This window comes from Oryctolagus cuniculus, chromosome 20 (genome assembly GCF_051225735.1).
Source record: "Oryctolagus cuniculus isolate XC-2025 breed Fujian yellow rabbit chromosome 20, ASM5122573v1, whole genome shotgun sequence".
NCBI classification, from domain to species: domain Eukaryota; kingdom Metazoa; phylum Chordata; class Mammalia; order Lagomorpha; family Leporidae; genus Oryctolagus; species Oryctolagus cuniculus.
Window position 1 is genome coordinate 54,490,973 of NC_142886.1, and position 19,736 is coordinate 54,510,708.

A 19,736-nucleotide genomic window follows, 5' to 3' on the forward strand; every position below is an offset into this window, starting at 1 on the left:
TGCCGGTCTAGTCCTGGCTGCTTCTCTTCCCATCCAGCTCTCTGCTATGGCCTGGGAAGCAGTAGAAGATGGCCCAAGTCTTTGGGCCCCTGAATCTACATGGCCCTGTAGCTCCTGGCCCTTGCCTTCAGATCGGAACAATTTTGGCCATTGTGACCAACTGGGGAGAGAACCAGTGGATGGAAGACCTCTCTCTGTGTGTCTCTACCTCTCTCTGTAACTCTGTCATTTAAATAAATAAAGTAAATAAAATAAATCTTTTTTTAAAAATTGCCAAATCCTGCTGTTGCTTACAGGGAATACGAAGTCTGAGGGATGTGTCCAAGCGATCTGAGGGCGCCATGTCTAGACATTTGCAGTCCCATCTCCAACTACAGTGACCTCATTCACAAGTTAGTTCATGAACATGGAGCACTTTTGCTGGATTCTGTTTTTGACAGAGAGATGCACAGGGGACCAAGTTTCATGCAGGTGTATATCAGTGTGGTGTTCCACGTGCTGGTGTCTGTCTGTCTGTTCTTCACAATTTCTCTGCTGGGCAATTTGCTTCCCAATGCTGTCGAGTTGTGATAGATACAGAGGCAGCCCCACATGTTGAAAGTGTGTGGTGAGTGCGACTCACCTGTGCCTCTCTCACTCTTAATCACAACTACGCCAAGAGCAAATATCACATCCCACGGTGCTGCCCACTGTCCCTGTGTCACCCTGCCCTGGCCCACCTCCTCCAGTCACATTAAGGCCTGAGCCCTTTTGGGCTCCTTCACAACAGATTTCATCCAGTTCAGTGCTGAGCATCATGTAGGTTTGCCAGGGGCAGAAGTTGAAGGCACTGAGTTTCCAGGTCCTGTAGGGCACAGGTGAATGAGAGTTTCTTAGTTTTTAACCAAAATATCTGAAAATCTGATAAGAGTAAAACTGAAATAAATTAGAGTAAGTATATTGTATTTTGCACAAATGTGCAGCACATTAATCTTAACTCTGTTATCAAATTTTATGGATATAAGATAAATAATAAAATGAAAGTTGCATTGTATAAGATGTGCACCTCCCCCAAGGGAGTGCAAGGGTCTCACATGTGACTCTGGCACCCAATAGCAGATTCCTGTTCCTGCAGCCCCAGGAACCACAAATGTATGGGAGGGTCTCTCTAAGGTTCATAGTCCCTTCAATGCAGGTAGAACCTTCATGGCTTTCTCCCCTCCTTAGAGCCCCTCTCAATGGGATCACTGGGTGGTGAGGTCCCCACATGCATGATGGGAGGCTCCGTGCATCAAGTATGGAGGGTAAGTTCCACCTAATGTGCAGCCTTCAGCTGCTCAGTTGGAGCGACCACACACGCACACCAAGCAGTGCTGGCTCTGCTCACGGCTCTGCAGGAACAGCATCCTCAGCCTCAATGCCCCAGACCCTGCTCCTCTGTGTCCACTGAATAGGAAAGTGATTCACCTGCAGGAGGAAACCATCATGACCAATGTCCTGGTGGGATCCTGTAGAAAATGTTAGCGAGCAGAGTCCACCCCAGACACTGTGCCAGCACTGATCCCCCAAGACACAGAAGTCTGCATCTTCGTGGGATGGCTCCACCCCCAAAGCTGAGGACTGGGGAGGAGAAGCATGACATGTGGGGAAGTGACAGTCAGGGACAGGGTCCAGCAGCAGAGGGAGAGGACCTGGTGGAGGGGTGGGCTCTGCTGTGCAGGAGGGTAAGGACAGGTGGAAGGCCACACAGCTGGAGCCCCAGTGCCTGCAGGAGAACACTGAGTCAGGAGGTCTGATCAGGTTCCTTCACCCCCGGCAACCCCCACACTGACCACCACTGAGTAAAACTAGCACAGGTGCCTGGGAGATGTGGAATGACATTGTCCCTGGGGAGTGCATCCAGTGACGACTCCCACCATGAGTGGATTTAACGTCAGGGCCTCATGGAGGAAGCTGAGATCTCCAGTGCCCTGAACAGGACCACACGGAATGCTGGGAGCAGCCTGTGGTGGTGATGTGGTTTGTCCTCACACCATCAGTGCTGAGCATGGCCCCAACATGATAGCACTGACAGGGGGTGCACGGTCTGGATGTTTACATGAAAAGCATGGAATAACAGGGATCTGACATCAGATGCAAAGTCCATTGTGTAACTACTAAAAGGAAACAAAGGGCAGAATCTCCCTGATAGTGGTCTGTCCATGATTTCCCTTTTAGATCTCCAGAGTTCAGGCAACGTAAGAAAACCCTTTCAGAAGATGCTGCATAAACTACAGAGCTTCTCTAATGCAAGTGGACCGATGAGAAGTGAGCAGCCTACACACACGGAAGTAACTATTTTCATATAGAATGTATGATCAGTAGCCTGTATCCCAAAGGAACAAAAGGACAGTCTGTACGAGCTGTGTTTAAAATGGCCATGAGTCTTCTAACGTCTCAAAATACCTGTTTTACACAACTGGCGTCATCCTGAACAACAGGTTCTGGGAGTCCTGGGGCTGGAGCTCCTGTGCCAGAGCTGCAGAGTGAGGGCTGGGCTGGTTTTCATGGGCAGAGGGAGGCCCTATTTGCATGTGCTGCTGCTATTTAACCAGTCATGGGGTCAGATGCCTCACACAGGACAGGGCCCAGGGCCCAGGGCAGAAGTGGGTGTCCTGGGAGAATAGTATGATATCTATATTTGGATTCAGATCAAGTGAAATTTTACATTAACAGTTGAAGGTAATTACCTTCCTTCATTTTAATATGTGTGTACATTTAATATTCAGTGTTAGCAATATCATGTCATTCATTTTTCAAATAACCATTTGATCATTATTAACTATTTGAATGACATTGGAACAGTGACAGAGAGAGAAGGTGGGAGAGAAACCGAAATGTATAGATGGACAGAAAGATGACAATGGTAAATTTCTGCCTTTGTGTTGACAGCCCCAAACATCCCAAGTGCCTACAACATCTAGGACTTAGCCTTTCTAAAACCTGGAGCCCAAAACTGTGTCTGTGTTTCCCAGGTCCGTGGTAGGGGCTCATTTGCGCTTAGCGTCATCTACAGTTCCCATGATGCATTATCAGGAAAAAGTGTGGGAAGCCGTGTGGCTGGGCTCAGTCAGTTCTCTCATGGGAACATGGGTGACCCTAGTGGGGACTTAGCCAATTTTGTCCTAATGCCTGCCACCCATATTTAAACAGATGAAGGACTGCAAGTGGATTTTTTAAGGTTAACTATGTTTTGTTCCCTTATTCATTCATTGCCTTAGTTTAAAACTGTTCCTGAACACAGAACACTGTACATGGTAGTGGGGTGTAGTGTGCCATTGGAATCTGTGTGTTGTAGAAATGGGCACAGATCAACTGAATGTCATTCACATTTCCACCTCCTTTCCTTCACACTGAGTTGGGAGGTCTGGAGGCCTCAGTTCTAGTTATTCATGGAACCTATCATGGGTTCTAGTGAACTGAGTCAGCCCACTGTGTTGTCTACATAATTATTCCTCCCTTTGAGTGGTGCCTTGTGTCCTGGTAGCAGTCGTCCCCTGTTCCCCCCTCTTCCCTGCGTCTATTAATCATAACTCTGAGTTCAGGTCAAGCACTGGGTATGATGTCACTGTATCACAATTCACCCGCAGTGCTGGCTTCAGGTTGCAGCTTTGTTCCCAATAGTTCATTCTACAAATAAGCAAGTGTGCATAAACAGTGATTGGATTCTTTCACATTTGGATATGGAATATTATTCAGTATTAAGAAAGGGGTTTTTCTGTCATTACGAAATCATGGGTCAGTCTGGAGCATAATATGCTAACAGAAATAATCCCGGTACATGTGGACACATTCTATGTGACATTAGTTATATATGCAGTCCACAAGCTTGAACTCACAGAGGGAGGAAGCACAATGGTGATCACTGTCTACCATGACCCAAGTGTTTGTCACCTTCCAGCCCTGTGGGAAACTGGAGGAAGTTCCAGGCTCCTGACTTCAGGTTCAGCCATCCCAGCCTTTGCAGCCATTCAGGAAAAAAAAAGCAGTGATGGAAGATTCTCTCTTCATCTCTTTTTGTGTTCCTCTCTCTCTATTACACAGTCTTTCAAATAAAATAAGTAGACATTTAAAATAAATGAAAGATTAATTATACATATGGTTAGGAGCCTATTTCCAAATGTTGAATGAACTCAAGCCACTGAATCCCAAGGGAAGAATCCAATTGTTTAAATGCAGTGACTGACAAAGTGGTGACAGGATCAGCACTGGAGTAAGCATGTGGGATTCCTGCTCCTGCATCAAGATGCTGAGTGTTGTGTCCTAGTTTGGGTCCAATTTCAGATTCCTGTCAATGTGCACTCTGGGAGGCAGTACGAGAAGTCTGAGTTTATCCCATGTGTGAGACCTGGACTGAGTTCCATGCACCTGGCTATGGTCTGACCCAACTCAGCTTTTATGGGCATCTGGAAAGTTATCAGGATTCAGTAGATCACTGTCTGTCAGTCTCTGTCTCTGTCTTTTTGGACAAATACCCAAATACAAATTTGACAAGAAGTAAAAGTATATCTGTAATTTTTTAAAGAAAATATATAAAGGCTACCATGTAAAAATGCTTTAAATATGGAATCTTCATTCATGTTTATGTTGGAGAAACAATGAGACATCCCATCCCTTCTGTTAGACTGAGTATTTTCAGACATACCAGATCTGACAAATCTTGTGCAGGAAGAGAGAGGTGATAACCTGGTTCAAGGCTGGAGTCAAGTAAGTTAGTAAAGCCTTCATGGAAAACATCAGAGGCTGGGAAATAGAATTATCACAGGATCCTCAAACACCATTCCTGGGTAGAAGGACTATGAAATCCCAGGGAGGTGTCCACAAGATGCGCAGTCACTATGGGAATGACATCTGCAGTCCCATGTTCAGTTAAGGCAGAATCATTTGCAAGAGTTCACACATATAAACCAGTGAAATTTACAGTGAAGAAGGAATGGATAAAGGGACAAGTGGACAAAGTTATATTTTAACAGGACATTTATATGGCAGTAAACAGGAGGAAAATCTGATATCTTAGAAACTTGTAAGATCCAGGAGAATAATGTCCAAGGATAATGTGTCAGGATAAGTACACTCTAACTAGCTAGCTAGCTAACTAACTAACTGCTAACCATCCAGGCCAAGAAGATAATAATAGGTGATGCTAGCTACGTGGGATAAAAAGGATGAACTCACAGAGGCAGGACGCACAATGGTAAAGACCAAAGTCTGAACATGGTAGAAACAGAGATGATGCTGGAGCATGGACAGATGTTTAGTCCGACAGGATCCACATGTTGTGTGGTCTACTGTACAGCATGGTAACAGCAGTTAAGAGAATTCTGTGTCTACAGAATTCCAAAACGGGAGACAACTGACACTCTATCATGAAAATAATGTCCATTTAGTGATGAACATGTCACTAAATCTGAGAACATTATTTCTCACAATATACATTCATTTTGTCAGCACATAGCATGGTACCTCATATCTCTATGTTCAATATTATTTACCAAACAGATAGATTCAGATCTCTGAATACTGGTGTTGTGTTTGCCATGTTAGCCAACGTTTTTGGAGATGATAAATAAAGGCAGTGTACTCAAGGCTTGGCAGCTGGAACCCAAGAACATGGAACTGCATCAGTGTTCCCACCTTGGTGATGGGGTCTCATAACACATCCATCATCTACTGTCTTCCAGGGTGCATATTCAGTACAAGTGTGGGAAAGCGTGCAAATGGGCTCCATCTAGCACTCTGTATTCAGCTTGGGTGTTTCCCTATATAATACTGAGGAAAGATTCCAAATGCATTGATGATGCCAGTGAGCATGACATGGAGTGAAGAGCAGGGACTCTGCACACATGGTCTCTGGGACTGGCTCTTCCTGCAGCTGTGATCCAGCCTCAGGACACTGGGCATCATGCTGGACCCACAGACACAGCTCCCCATGATGTGGACTCCAGCCTCAGAGTGCACAGCCACTGTGTGTCCCACATTCTGCTCTCCCTGAAGCACAGCAGGTGCAGGGGGTCCCATGACACTGGAGCAGAACCAGATCAGCTGGAAGTGCACACCCAACACTTTGCATTCAGTGATGACCTTGACTGCTGATGTCCAGTGCATTTCCCTCCTGAGTTCATGCAGGGAGCCCCCCAGGAGGGTCCCAGGACCTAGAGGATGAGGAAGTCCCTGTAGGCTTCCCAGGTGCCTGCAGAAGCTCAGCCTGAGACACAGCTGAGCTGCAAGTGCATTCCTGAGTGCTGTGACGTTCACACAGGGACCACAGTTTTAGCATTAAAGGGAAAATGGAGATCAGGTATAAAGACTGTGGAACCTGTGGAACACCCACCTTTTAAAATAAGATGGTTGGTTCATTTCACTACACAGGCTACTCTGACAGGAGCAGTGGGATGACTTATATAATTGAGTTTAACAATCAAGTCTCTGGCTCGGCTCTCTCTGAGTTTTTAGGGAAAACTAAAATTATCCTAAAATCGGTAGTGTTCTGAGGGCGCTGTCCTGAGTCAGACTGGAAAACACGAGGTCCTCAGATAGTCCCACATCTCTGACCTTGGTGACCACTGTCATCTTTCATGAACCTGAATTTGTACATTTGTACATATAACTTTACATATAATTTGTACATATAAATTCTTCCTGCCACATCAAACTTCTCTATGTCAGTGAAGTCAGTGGCAGGGACAGAATCATAAAAGTAGAATTCTTCCCTCAGAACTGTAGGAGAGGAAACCCCAATTCCCTGACAGGAAACCAGGGCTTAATTTCCCTCTGCACCTGTGCATGACCAGAATCTGATCTTAATGCATCTTGTGCGCCCCTGGTGGAGCCGCGTGCCCCTGCAGGGAGGTTTGTGTCTGGGCTCAGCCTGAGGGCCCCTCACTGTGTCTCTTGCACAGAAATAGGTGGCGTGTCCGAGGCTGTCAGACTGGTCATTTGCAGAAACACCGTGTTCTGGGCGTTGTCGCTGGAGATGGAGAATCGGCCCTTCACAGAGTTCGCGTAGTTTGTGATACCAAAACCAGGATAAATGTATGCGATCCACTCAAGCCCCTTCCCTGGAGCCTGGCGGACCCAGCTCATGTAGTAGCTACTGAAGTCGATTCCAGAGGCTTTGCAGGAGAGTTTCAGGGATCCCCCCGGCTGGACCAGACCCCCTCCAGACTCCACCAGCTCCTGACACTGGACTCCTGCAAGCACAGATGACATGGTCAGGACACTGTCACTGACACTCTCTGTGTCTCTCACTCACCCACTCTCCCAGACTCAGTGCCCCGCGTTCTCCATCATTACCTTTGAGCACAGCGACCAGGAGAAGCCAGCGCAGTCCAGTCTCCATGGTGAGCATCTGTGTTGAGTGCGATCACTGAGTGGACACCTGGGAGTCCTGGGGCTGGAGCTCCTGTGCCAGAGCTGCAGGGTGAGGGCTGGTCTGGTTTTCATGGGCAGAGGGAGGCCCTATTTGCATGTCCTGCCCCTATATAGCAGGCATGGGGTCAGATGCCTCAGACAGGACAGGGCCTGGGGCAGACGTGGGTGTCCTGGGGGTGAGGGTAATGGGTATAATAGGATTCAGATCATATGACTTTTTACATTATCAGTTTTTTAACAATTGAAAGCAAATCGCTTGTTTCATTTTAATTCAATGTGTACCCTTAATATCCAGTGTTAGCAATATCATTTCCTTCGATTTTTAAATAACCATTGGTTCATTATCATCTATATCAAAACATTGGAATAGTGATAAAGAGAGAAGGGGTGAGAGAGACAGAAATGTATAGACAGACAGAAAAGGTGACATTGGGAGATCTGCCTTTTGATTGACAGCCCCTGACATCACAAATGCCTATAATATCTAGTACTCAGCCTTTCTAAACCCTGGAACAGAAAACAGCATCTATGTTTCCCACATTGGTGGTAGGGGCTCATTCGGGTGTGTGTCATCTACAGTTTCCCATGATGCATTATGAGGGAAAAGTGTGGGAAGCCGTGAGGCTGGGCTCAGTCAGTTCTCTGATGAGAACACGGGTGTTCCTATTGGGGACTTAGTCAATTTTGTCCTAATGCCTGTGCCCACTTTAAAACAGATGAGACTGCAAGTGGATTCCTTTGATAACTATGTTTTGTTTTCTTATTCATCCATTGCCTTAGATTAAAACTGTTCCTGAACACAGAACACTGTACATGGTAGTGGGGTGTAGTGTGCTATTGGAATCTGTGTGTTGTAGAAATGGGCACAGATCAACTGAATGTCATTCACATTTCCACCTCCTTTCCATCACTCTGAGTAGGGAGGCCTGGAGGCCACAGTTCTAGCTATTTGTGGAACATGATCTGGGTTCTAGTGAACTGAGGCAGCCCACAGTTGTGTGGGCAGAATTATTCCTTCCTTTGGTGGTGCTTTCTGCCCTGGTATCAGCCTTCCTGTGTTCCCCCTCTTCCCTGTTCTGTAATCACCACTCTGAGTTGGGGTCAAGCACTGGGTAGAAGTCACTGTGTCACAATTCAGCTGCATTCCTGAGTTCAGGTTACAGCTGTGTTCACAATAGTTCAGTCTACAATTAAGCGAAATGTGCATAGAACAGTGAATGGATTCTTTCACATTAGGACATGGAATACTATTCAGTAGTAAGAAGGAAGTCATTCTGTCACTGGGAAATCATGGTTCAGGCTGCACCATAATATGCTAAAATAATCCCGGTACATGTGGACACATAGTATGTGACATTAGTTATATATGCAGTCCACAAGCTTGAACTCACAGAGGGAGGAAATGCAATGGTGATCACTGTCTACCATGACCCAAGTGTTTGTTGCCTTCCAGCCCTGTGGGAAACTGAAGGAAGTTCCAGGCTCCTGGCTTCAGGCTCAGCCATCCCAGCCTTTGCAGCCATTCACGAAGTGAACCAGTGGACGGAAGCTTCTCTCTCCATCTGTTGGTCTCTTCCTCTCTTGCTATAACACTGTCTCTAAAATAAAATAGATACTTAAAATAAATTGAAGATTAATTATATATATGGTTAGGAGCCTATTTCCAAATGTTGAATGAACTCAAGCCACTGAATCCCAAGGGAATAAATCAATTGTGTACATGCAGTGACTGATAAGGTGGTGACAGGAGCAGCACTGGAGTGAGCCTGAGGGATTCCTGCCTCCCGTGTCAGGATGCTTAGTGCTGTGTCCTAGTTTGGTTCCAGTTTCAGATGCCTGCCTAAGCACACCCTGGGAGGCTGTAGGTGAAGTTCCAAGTACTCCCATGTGGGAACCCTGAACAGAATTCCAAGCACCAGGCTGTTGCCTCACCCAGCTGAAGCTTTTGTAGCCATCGGGGAAGTGACCAGGAATTAAAGGATCACTGTCAGTCTCAGTCTCTTTGTAGCTTTGGACAAATACATGCAGACAAGTTATTAATAAAATGATAAATTTTAACATTTATATCATATCTATAAATTTAAAAAGAACTATAAAGGCAAACATATAAAATGCACAGGTGCCTGGGAGACGTGGAATGGCATCGTCTCTGGGGAGTGCATCCAGTGACGACTCCACGCCATGAGTGGATTCAGCGTCAGGGCCTCATGGAGGAAGCTGAGGTCTCCAGTGCCCTGAACAGGACCACACGGAATGCTGGGAGCAGCCTGCTGGGGGTGGATGTGGTTTGTTCTCTCACCATCAGTGCTGAGCATGGCCCCAACGTAACAGCACTGACAGGGGGTGCACGGTCTGGATGTTTACATAAAAAGCATGGAATTAACCAGGATCTGATGTCAGATATAATGTCCTTGTAAAATTACCAAAGGAAACATTGGGCAAAATCTCCCTGATGTTGTTCTGGCCATGATTTCCCTTTCAGAATTCAAATTTCAAGCAACCTAAGAAAACATTTTCACATGATGCTGCATGAACTACAGAGCTTCTGCATTACAGACTGACTGAGAAGTGAGCAGCCTACACACAGATTGGAAGTGACTATTCTCGTATCAAATGTATGATCAATAGCCTGTATGCAAAAGGAACAAAAAGGAACTGTCTGTATGAGCTGTGTTTAGAACTGGTTCTGAGTCATCTGCAGTCTCAAAATAACTGTGATACACAATTGGCTTCTTTATCCTGAATGACACGTTCTGCGTCATCAGGCCTACAATGGGTATAGAAGCAAACCTCTGTGATATGTGTGTGGCTCAGTGTTGCTATGGATTTGTTCTGAGAGGAGGAGCATGGTGGGGCAAGAGGTGCGGAGTCACTACAAGGACCCTGGGAATTGGGTGAAAGCAGGTTAGAGGTGAGCAGCCCACAGACTCAATTATTTCATTGGTACAGCAGCTTATATAGCTGAGGCAGCCAATCCGGTCAAGGGGCGGTTTATGTCTAACCAATCACAGCCTGTTGCCAGGCAGGCTCTGCTTCCAGGTGGCATTGAAGCCATCCCTGAGTAACTGATGCTCCTTGCCAGCAGCCATCTAGGCATGGCCTTCTATCCCACCACAGCTCAGTGTGTCCCAAAGGCATTGTGTTTTAGATGTGCTCCCAGGGAGACCATGGGTGAAATGAAGGGAGCTCTGGGAGTGAGGCCTAGTAGGATTTGTCCATTTCTGGGGAATCTGCTATGGAGGAGATCACAGTAGATCTCCTGGGTCCCCAGCTTCAACACAGAGCACAGTGCTGCTAGAGTCAGCCCTGGTCTAATCTGAAGTCCTGTGTGGGGATGGGGTCCCTCCCATCCGTGTTCACAATGTTAGGATGCCTGATGACTGCCATGCTGTTCACAATATTATGATGGCTGACGGCACTACATTCTCACTCTCTGATCCTGGACTTCCAGCCTCTACAGCTGTGAGCTCAATAAACCTTTTTGCTCCATACACCTCCCTATGGGGTACTGCTTGATGGATTGGCATCGCCCTGATGGTTAGTGATCCGGAACTTTGTTTCATGTATCTGTTGGCCATTTGGACTTTCTCTTTTGAAAAATGTTTGAATTCTTGGCCCATCACTTAACTCAGTTGTTTTTGTTGTTTGGAATTTCTTAATCTCTTTGTAGATTCTGGTTATTAATCCATGTCAGTTGCTTAGCTTTAAATATTTTGCATATGCTGTCAGATGTCTCTTCAGTTTCCTAGGTGTTTCTTTTGCCATACAGAGACCTCTCACTTTGATATAATCCCATTTATTAATTTTGTCTTTGACTGCCTATGTCTCAGGTCTTTTCCAAGAATTCTTTTCCTGTGCCAGTGTCTTGCAGGGTTTCCTAAATGTTCTCTAATAACTGGATGGTGTAGGGTCATAGATTTAGATCTTTAATCCATCTTGTGTGGATTTTCGTGTAAGGTGTGAGATAGGAGTCTTGCTTCCTACTTCTGCAATACATAATAATTTTAAAAGTGAAAAGGAATTTGAAGATTATTGTAAATTGGAATGATGTAGTCATGGATTTGAGGGAATGAGCTTGTTAAAATAGCCAAGCTACAATGTGATTTGCAGATTCAATGCATTTCCTGTGAAACAGCCTGCTGTTCTTCACAGGACCAGGAAGAAAATTCAAGAATTATCATGAAAAAACAGGGTTCATGATGGCTGAATATTTGTGAGGAAAGCTAGCAAAGCAGGAGGCTTCATCACATCTGAGCTGAAATCAAGCCTGGTGCTGGGATAACATAGACACCCAGAGCCCTGGGACAGAACAGAACCTAGAAATAAAGGAACACGTTCTGAGAATGTGAGTTCTGAGAATGCACGGTGACAAAAGCCCAGGATGGGGATGGGTTTCCTGTCGTTGCCTGGGGTTGGGGACACTTGAATGCACCTGAAAATCATTCAATTATGTGGTCATCTGACACCAGATTAGAACAGAGTGAACTTGAGGAATGCCTTACAGGCAAGAGCCGAGACTGTAAAGTTCTAGAAGAAAACACGGGACAAAAGCAAGCTGACATTGGTTTGGGCAATGATATTTTGATAATCTCCAAAGTACAGGCAACCAAGCAAAAATAGGCAAAAGATAATGGACCCAACTACAGAGCTCCTGTGTAACAAAGGGAGTGATTGAAGAACCAAAAACAACCACAGATGGGGAGAAAGCATTTTCAGATCACACATGGGTTGTCCAACATTTGGCCCCACAGGTTAAGCTGCCATCCCTATGCAGCATCACTCAGCAGCATGGGTTCAGACCCTGCTTGCTGCACTTCAAATCCAGCTCCCTGCTCATGGACCAGGGAACTCTGTCAACGATGACTCAAGTGTGTGTCCCCTTCAAGCCTCGTGGGAAACTGGAGGAAGTTCCAGGCTCCTGGCTACAGTCTTGCCCTTCCCCAGCCTTTGCAGCCATTCAGGAAGGAAACCAGTGGATGGAAGCTTCTCTCTCCCTCTGTTAGTCTCTTCCTCTCTTGCTATAACACTGCCTTTCAAATCAAATAAATAGATATTTAAAAGAAATGAAACATAATTGTACATATGATTTGGAGCCTAGATCCAAATGTTGAATGAACAAAAGAAACTGAATCACAGGGGAAGAAATCATTTGTTTAAATGCAGTGACTGACAACGTGGGTGACAGGATCGAAATTGAGGGTATCACGTGGCATTCCTGCTCCCGCATGGATGCTAAGGTTTAGGTCCTAGTTTAGGTCCCAATTTCAGATTCCTGCCAATGCGCACTCTGGGAGGCAGTATGAGAAGTCTGAGTTAATCCCATGTGTGAGACCTGGACTGAATTCCTTGCACCTGGCTATGATCTGACAAAACTTCAGCTTTTATGGGCATCTAGGAAGTTACCCAGGATTCACTAGATCACTGTTGTCTGTCTCTGTCTCTTTTTCTTTTTGGACAAATACACAAATACAAGTTTTAAAGAGGTAAAAGTATATCTGTAATTTTTAAAATAAAATATGTAAAGGCAAACGTATAAAAATGCTTTATCTGGGATCATCATGCATGTGCATGTTGGAGAAACAATGAGATATCCCATCCCTTCGTTAGACTGAGTATCACCAGACATACCAGAGCTGACACATCTTGTGCAGGAAGAGAGAGATAATAACCTGGTAAAGGCTGGAGTCAGGTAAATTAAGAAAGCTTTTATGGAAAACATCAGAAGCTGAGAAACAGAATTATCACAGGATCCTCCAACACCATTCCTGGTAGAAGCAATATGAAATCCCAGGGAGGAGACCACGGGATGTGCAGTCACTGTGGCAAACAGTTCTGCAGTCCCATGTTCAATTAAAGCAGCGTCATTCTCAAGAGTTCACACATATAATCCAGAGAAATTAGCATTAAAGGAATGTGACACAGACACCAGTGGGGAGAGGAGGGACGCCCAGGGCTCCGAGTCCACACATCAGCGCTGGAAGCGGAGGTGAGCTCAGTAACCGGAGACATTGGCGGGGAAACGACGGACAGAATTTTAGAGGGACGCGGGTTTTGAAGCGGGAAAGTTCAACAGACTGACTACAGGAGAGAAGGGAAAAAAAAAAGGTGGGGGCATACTGGTACAGACAAGTTCCTCTGTCTGCCAACCTTGCAAAGACGAGCAAGAGACAAAGAGCTGGGATATACATAATAAAAGGGGAGAGTTAAGGCTACAATTCAGTAGCCTAGGCAACCCAGTGGGAGTCCACAGGAGAAAAGGAGCCTGCACAGACTCTTTGTGTAGAAGCCAGAGATCAGAAGCTAAATAGCATCCATTCTGCTCAGCTTTGCAGTATTACTTACGTTCTGAATAAAAAATAAAATAAAATAAAATAAAATAAAATAAATGAATAAATAAATAAATAAAGAGAGATTTACCACGCATAACCTGAGGGTGTCACCTTTGCACACCCGTAACCCTGAAGAACCAAGCAGAGCTCTCAGGCCACACCCATCTCAAGCCTCCAAGGCTCCTCCAACAGCAGGCAGTCCACTTAACATGGACATGGTATAAAAAAAAAATGCACCTCACAGTGAGGGAAAAAGAATTAACCATGCCAAGCAATAAACACAGAAATCAAGGGAACAAGATCAACAATGACTCTATGACACCTCCAAATAAACAAAACACCCCAAGCCAAGATTATGAAGATGATGAGATAGAAGAACTGCAAGATACAGATTTCAAAAAATTTATGATAAGAACATTTAGAAGTTTTCAAAAGCAAATCCTTGAACTACAGAAATCCTTATTGGGCAGGATTAAAAATCTCTCTCATGAAAATGAAATTTTAAGTGAGAATCAAAATGAAACGCAGAAACTAGTAGAACAGGAAAGTGTGATAGTGAAGAGAAATCAAAATGAAATGAAGAGCTCAATAGATCAAATGACAAACACATTAGAGAGCCTTAAAAACAGAATGGGTGAAGCAGAAGAGAGAATATCGGACTTAGAAGACAAAGAACAGGAAAGGATACAGTTAAACCAAAGAAAAGAAGAGGAAATTAGAAATCTAAAAAATATTGTTGGGAATCTACAGGATACTATTAAAAAAACCACATTTGGGTTCTAGGAGTTCCTGAAGGCATGGAGAGGGAGAAAGGATTAGAAGGCCTTTTTAGTGAGATACTAGCACAGAACTTTCCGGGTTTGGAGAAGGACAGAGACATCCTAGTACAGGAAGCTCATAGAACCCCCAATAAACATGACCAAGAGATCCTCACCACGACACGTGGTAATTAAACTCACCACAGTGAAACATAAAGAAAAGATCCTAAAATGTGCAAGAGAGAAACGTCAGATTACTCTCAGAGGATCTCCAATTAGACTCACAGCAGACTTCTCATCAGAAACACTACAGGCTAGGAGGGAATGGCGAAACATAGCACAGGTGCTAAGAGAGAAAAATTGCCAGCCCAGAATATTATATCCTGCTAAGCTCTCATTTGTGAATGAAGGTGAAATAAAGACCTTTCATAGCAAACAGAAATTGAAAGATTTTGCCGCCGCTCGTCCGGCCCTGCAAAAGATATTTAAAGATGTGCTACACTCAGAAACACAGAAACATGGCCATCAATATGAAAGAAGGTAAAGGAAGAACACCTACCACTAAAAGAGCATGGGAAGCTCAAAGCATATACTAGAAAATATCTCTGGGAAAATGGCAGGGCAAAGTCACTATGTATCAATAGTCACATTAAACATTAATGGACTTAACTCTTCAGTTAAAAGACACCGATTGGCTGACTGGCTTAAGGAACAACACCCAACTATTTGTTGCCTACAAGAAACACATCTCTCTAACAAAGATGCATGCAGACTGAAAGTGAAAGGTTGGAAAAAGATATTCCATGCCAACAGAAACCAAAAAAAAGCAGGTGTAGCCATATTAAAATCAGACAAAATAAATTTTAATACAAAAACTGTTAAGAGAGACAAAGAGGGACAATATATAATGATTAAGGGTTCAATTCAACAGGAAGATGTAACTATTATAAATGTATATGCACCTAATTACAGGGCACCGGTCTATCTAAAAGATTTGTTAAGGGACTTAAAGGGAAACTTAGATTCCAATACAATAGTACTGGGGGACTTCAATACTCCACTCTCAGAAATAGATAGATCATCCGAACAGAAGATCAACAAGGAAACAGCAGATTTAATCGACACTATTGCCCAAATGGATCTAACAGATATCTACAGAACTTTCAATCCTACATCTAAAGACTTCACATTCTTCTCATCAGTGCATGGAACCTTCTCTAGGATTGATCACATACTAGGCCATAAAGCAAGTCTCAGCAAATTTAAAAGAATTAGAATCATACCATGCAGCTTCTCAGACCACAGCGGAATGAAGCTGGAAATTAGCAACTCAGGAAACCCCAGAAAGTATGCAAACACATGGAGACTGAACAACATGCTCCTGAATGAACACCGGGTCATTCAAGGAGTCAAAAGAGAAATCAGAAACTTTCTGGAAGTAAATGAGGATAACAACACAACATATCAAAACTTATGGGATACAGTAAAAGCAGTATTGAGAGGCAAGTTTATAGCAATAGGGGCCTATATCAAGAAATTGGAAAGGTACCAAATAAATGAGCTTTCAGCGCATCTCAAGGACGTAGAAAAACTGCAGCAAACCAAACCCAAATCTAGTAGGAGAAGAGAAATAATTAAAATCAGAGAAGAAATTAACACTATTGAATCAAAAAAAATTACAAAAAATCAGCCAAGCGAAGAGCTGGTTTTCTGAAAAAATAAACAAAATTGTCACCCCATTGGCCCAACTAACTAAAAAAAGAAAAGACCCAAATCAATAAAATCAGAGATGAAAAAGGAAACGTAACAACAGACACCACAGAAATAAAAAGAATCATCAGAAATTACTACAAGGACTTGTATGCCAGCAAACAAGAAAACCTATCAGAAATGGATAGATTCCTGGACACATGCAATCTACCTAAATTGAACCATGAAGACATAGAAAACCCAAACAGACCCATAACTGAGACAGAAATTGAAACAGTAATAAAGGCCCTCCCAACTAAGAGAAGCCCAGGACCAGATGGATTCACTGCTGAATTCTACCAGACATTTAAAGAAGAACTAATTCCATTTCTTCTCAAACTATTCAGAACAATCAAAAAAGATGGAATCCTCCCAAATTCTTTCTATGAAGCCAGCATCACCTTAATCCCTAAGCCAGAGAAAGATACAGGACTGAAAGAAAATTATAGACCAATATCCCTGATGAACATAGACGCAAAAATCCTCAATAAAATTCTGGCCAATAGAATACAACAACACATCAGGAAAATCATCCACCCAGACCACGTGGGATTTATCCCTGGTATGCAGGGATGGTTCAACATTCGCAAATCAATCAATGTGATTCACCACATTAACAGACTGCAGAAGAAAAACCATATGATTATCTCAATAGATGCAGAGAAAGCATTCGATAAAATTCAACACCCTTTCATGATGAAAACTCTAAGCAAATTGAGTATAGAAGGAACATTCCTCAATATAATCAAAGCAATTTATGAAAAACCCACGGCCAGCAACCTATTGAATGAGGAAATATTGGAAGCATTTCCACTGAGATCTAGTCCAGACACGGATGCCCACTCTCACCACTGCTATTTAACATAGTTCCGGAACTTTTAGCCAGAGCCATCAGACAAGAAAAAGAAATTAAAGGAATACAAATTGAGAAGGAAGAAGTCAAACTATCCCTCTTTGCAGACGATATGATTCTTTACTTGGAGGAAGCAAAGAATTCTACTTAGAGACTATTAGAACTCATAGAGGAGTTTGGCAAAGTGGCAGGATATAAAATCAATGCACAAAAATCAACAGCCTTTGTATACACAAGCAATGCCATGGCTGAGAAAGAACTGCTAAGATCAATCCCATTCACAATAGCTACAAAAACAATCAAATACCTTGGAATAAACTTAACCAAGGATGTTAAAGATCTCTACAATGAGAATTACAAAATCTTAAAGAAAGAAATAGAAGAGGATACCAAAAAATGGAAAAATCTTCCATGCTCATGGATTGGAAGAATCAACATCATCAAAATGTCCATTCTCCCAAAAGCAATTTATAGATTCAATGCAATCCCAATCAAGATACCAAAGACATTCTTCGCAGATCTAGAAAAAATGATGCTGAAATTCATATGGAGGCACAAGAGACCTCGAATAGCTAAAGCAATCTTGTACAACAAAAACAAAGCCGGAGGCATCACAATACCAGATTCAGATTTCAGGACATACTACAGGGCAGTTGTAATCAAAACAGCATGGTACTGGTACAGAAACAGATGGATAGACCAATGGAACAGAATTGAAACACCAGAAATCAACCCAAACATCTACAGCCAACTTATATTTGATCAAGGATCTAAAACCAATTCCTGGAGCAAGGACAGTCTATTCAATAAATGGTGCTGGGAAAACTGGATTTTCACATGCAGAAGCATGAATCAAGACCCCTACCTTACACCTTACACAAAAATCTACTCAACATAGATTAAAGACCTAAACCTATGACCTGACACCATCAAGTTATTAGAGAACATTGGAGAAACCCTTCAAGATATTGGCACAGGCAAAGAATTTCTGGAAAAGACCTGGGAGGCACAGGCAGTCAAAGCCAAAATCAACTATTGGGATTGAATCAAATTGAGAAGTTTCTGTACTGCAAAAGAAACAGTCAGGAGAGTGAAGAGACAACCGACAGAATGGGAAAAATATTTGCAAACTATGCAACAGATAAAGGGTTAATAACCAGAATCTACAAAGAGATCAAGAAACTTCGCAAAAACAAAACAAACAACCCAATTAAGAGATGGACCAAGGACCTCAATAGACATTTTTCAAAAGAGGAAATCCAAATGGCCAACAGGCACATGAAAAAATGTTCAAGGTCACTAGCAATCAGGGAAATGCAAATCAAAAGCACAATGAGGTTTCACCTCACCCCGGTTAGAATGGCTCACATACACAAATCTACCAGCAAGAGATGCTGGCGAGGATGTGGGGAAAAAGGGACACTAACCCACGGTTGGTGGGAATGCAAACTGGTCAAGCCACTATGGAAGTCAGTCTGGAGATTCCTCAGAAACCTGAATATAACCCTACCATACAACCCAGCCATCCCACTCCTCGGAATTTACCCAAAGGAATTTAAATTGGCAAACAAAAAAGCGGTCTGCACATTAATGTTTATTGCAGCTCAATTCACAATAGCCGACACCTGGAACCAACCTAAATGCCCATCAACGGTAGACTGGATAAAGAAATTATGGGATATGTACTCTTTAGAATACAACGAAATCCAGTCATTTGCAACAAAATGGAGGAATCTGGAACACATCATGCTGAGTGAAATAAGCCAGTCCCAAAGGGACAAATACCATATGTTCTCCCTGATCAGTGACAACTGGCTGAACACCAAAAAGGAAACCTGTTGAAGTGAAATGGACACTATGAGAAACGGTGACTTGATCAGCATAGCCCTGACTGTTAATGAACAACTTAATACATTATCCCTCTTAGTAGTTTTTTTTGTCTGTTCTACTTAATATGACTGGTTTAATTCTGTAATTAATACACAGTTATTCTTAAGTGTTGAAATTTAACTGAAATGTGATCCCTGTCAAACATAAGAGTGGGAATAAGAGAGGGAAGAGATATACAATTTGGGACATGCTCAAGCTGACTTGCCCCAAATGGTAGAGTTAGAAACATACCAGGGGGCTCCAATTCAATCCCATCAAGGTGGCATGTACCAATGCCATCTCCCTAGTCCAAGTGATCAATTTCAGTTCACAATTGATCATAATGAAAGGACTAAGAGTCAAAGGGAGCACATAAACAAGTCTAGTACCTGCTAATACTAACCGATAGAATAAATAAAGTGGAGAGTGATCCAACATGGGAAGCAAGTAACTCAGCAGACTCATAGAATGGCGGATGTCCTAAACAGCACTCTGGCCTCAGAATCAGCCCTAAAGGCATTCGGATCTGGCTGAAAAGCCCATGAGAGTATTTCAGGCATGGAAAGCCAAGACACTCTGGCAAAAAAAAAAAAAAAAAAAAAAACAAACAAACACCTAAATGAAAGATCTCTGTGAGTGAGATCCCAGTGGAAAGAACAGGTCTTCAAAGAAGGAGGTACCTTTCTCTGAAGGGAGGAGAGAACCTCCACTTTGACTATGACCTTGTCTAAACAAGATAAGAGTTGGAGAACATAGCCTTGGAAACTCATGACTGGAGCATAGGGAGAT

The 19,736-nt window shown here is 43.3% G+C and overlaps 1 pseudogene; it reads right to left on the reverse strand.

Annotated features, from left to right (window-relative positions):
* Nucleotides 1–781: 781 nt before the first annotated feature.
* On the reverse strand, nucleotides 782–7,416 carry LOC138847292 (immunoglobulin heavy variable 3-11-like; annotated as a pseudogene).
* Nucleotides 7,417–19,736: the final 12,320 nt, after the last annotated feature.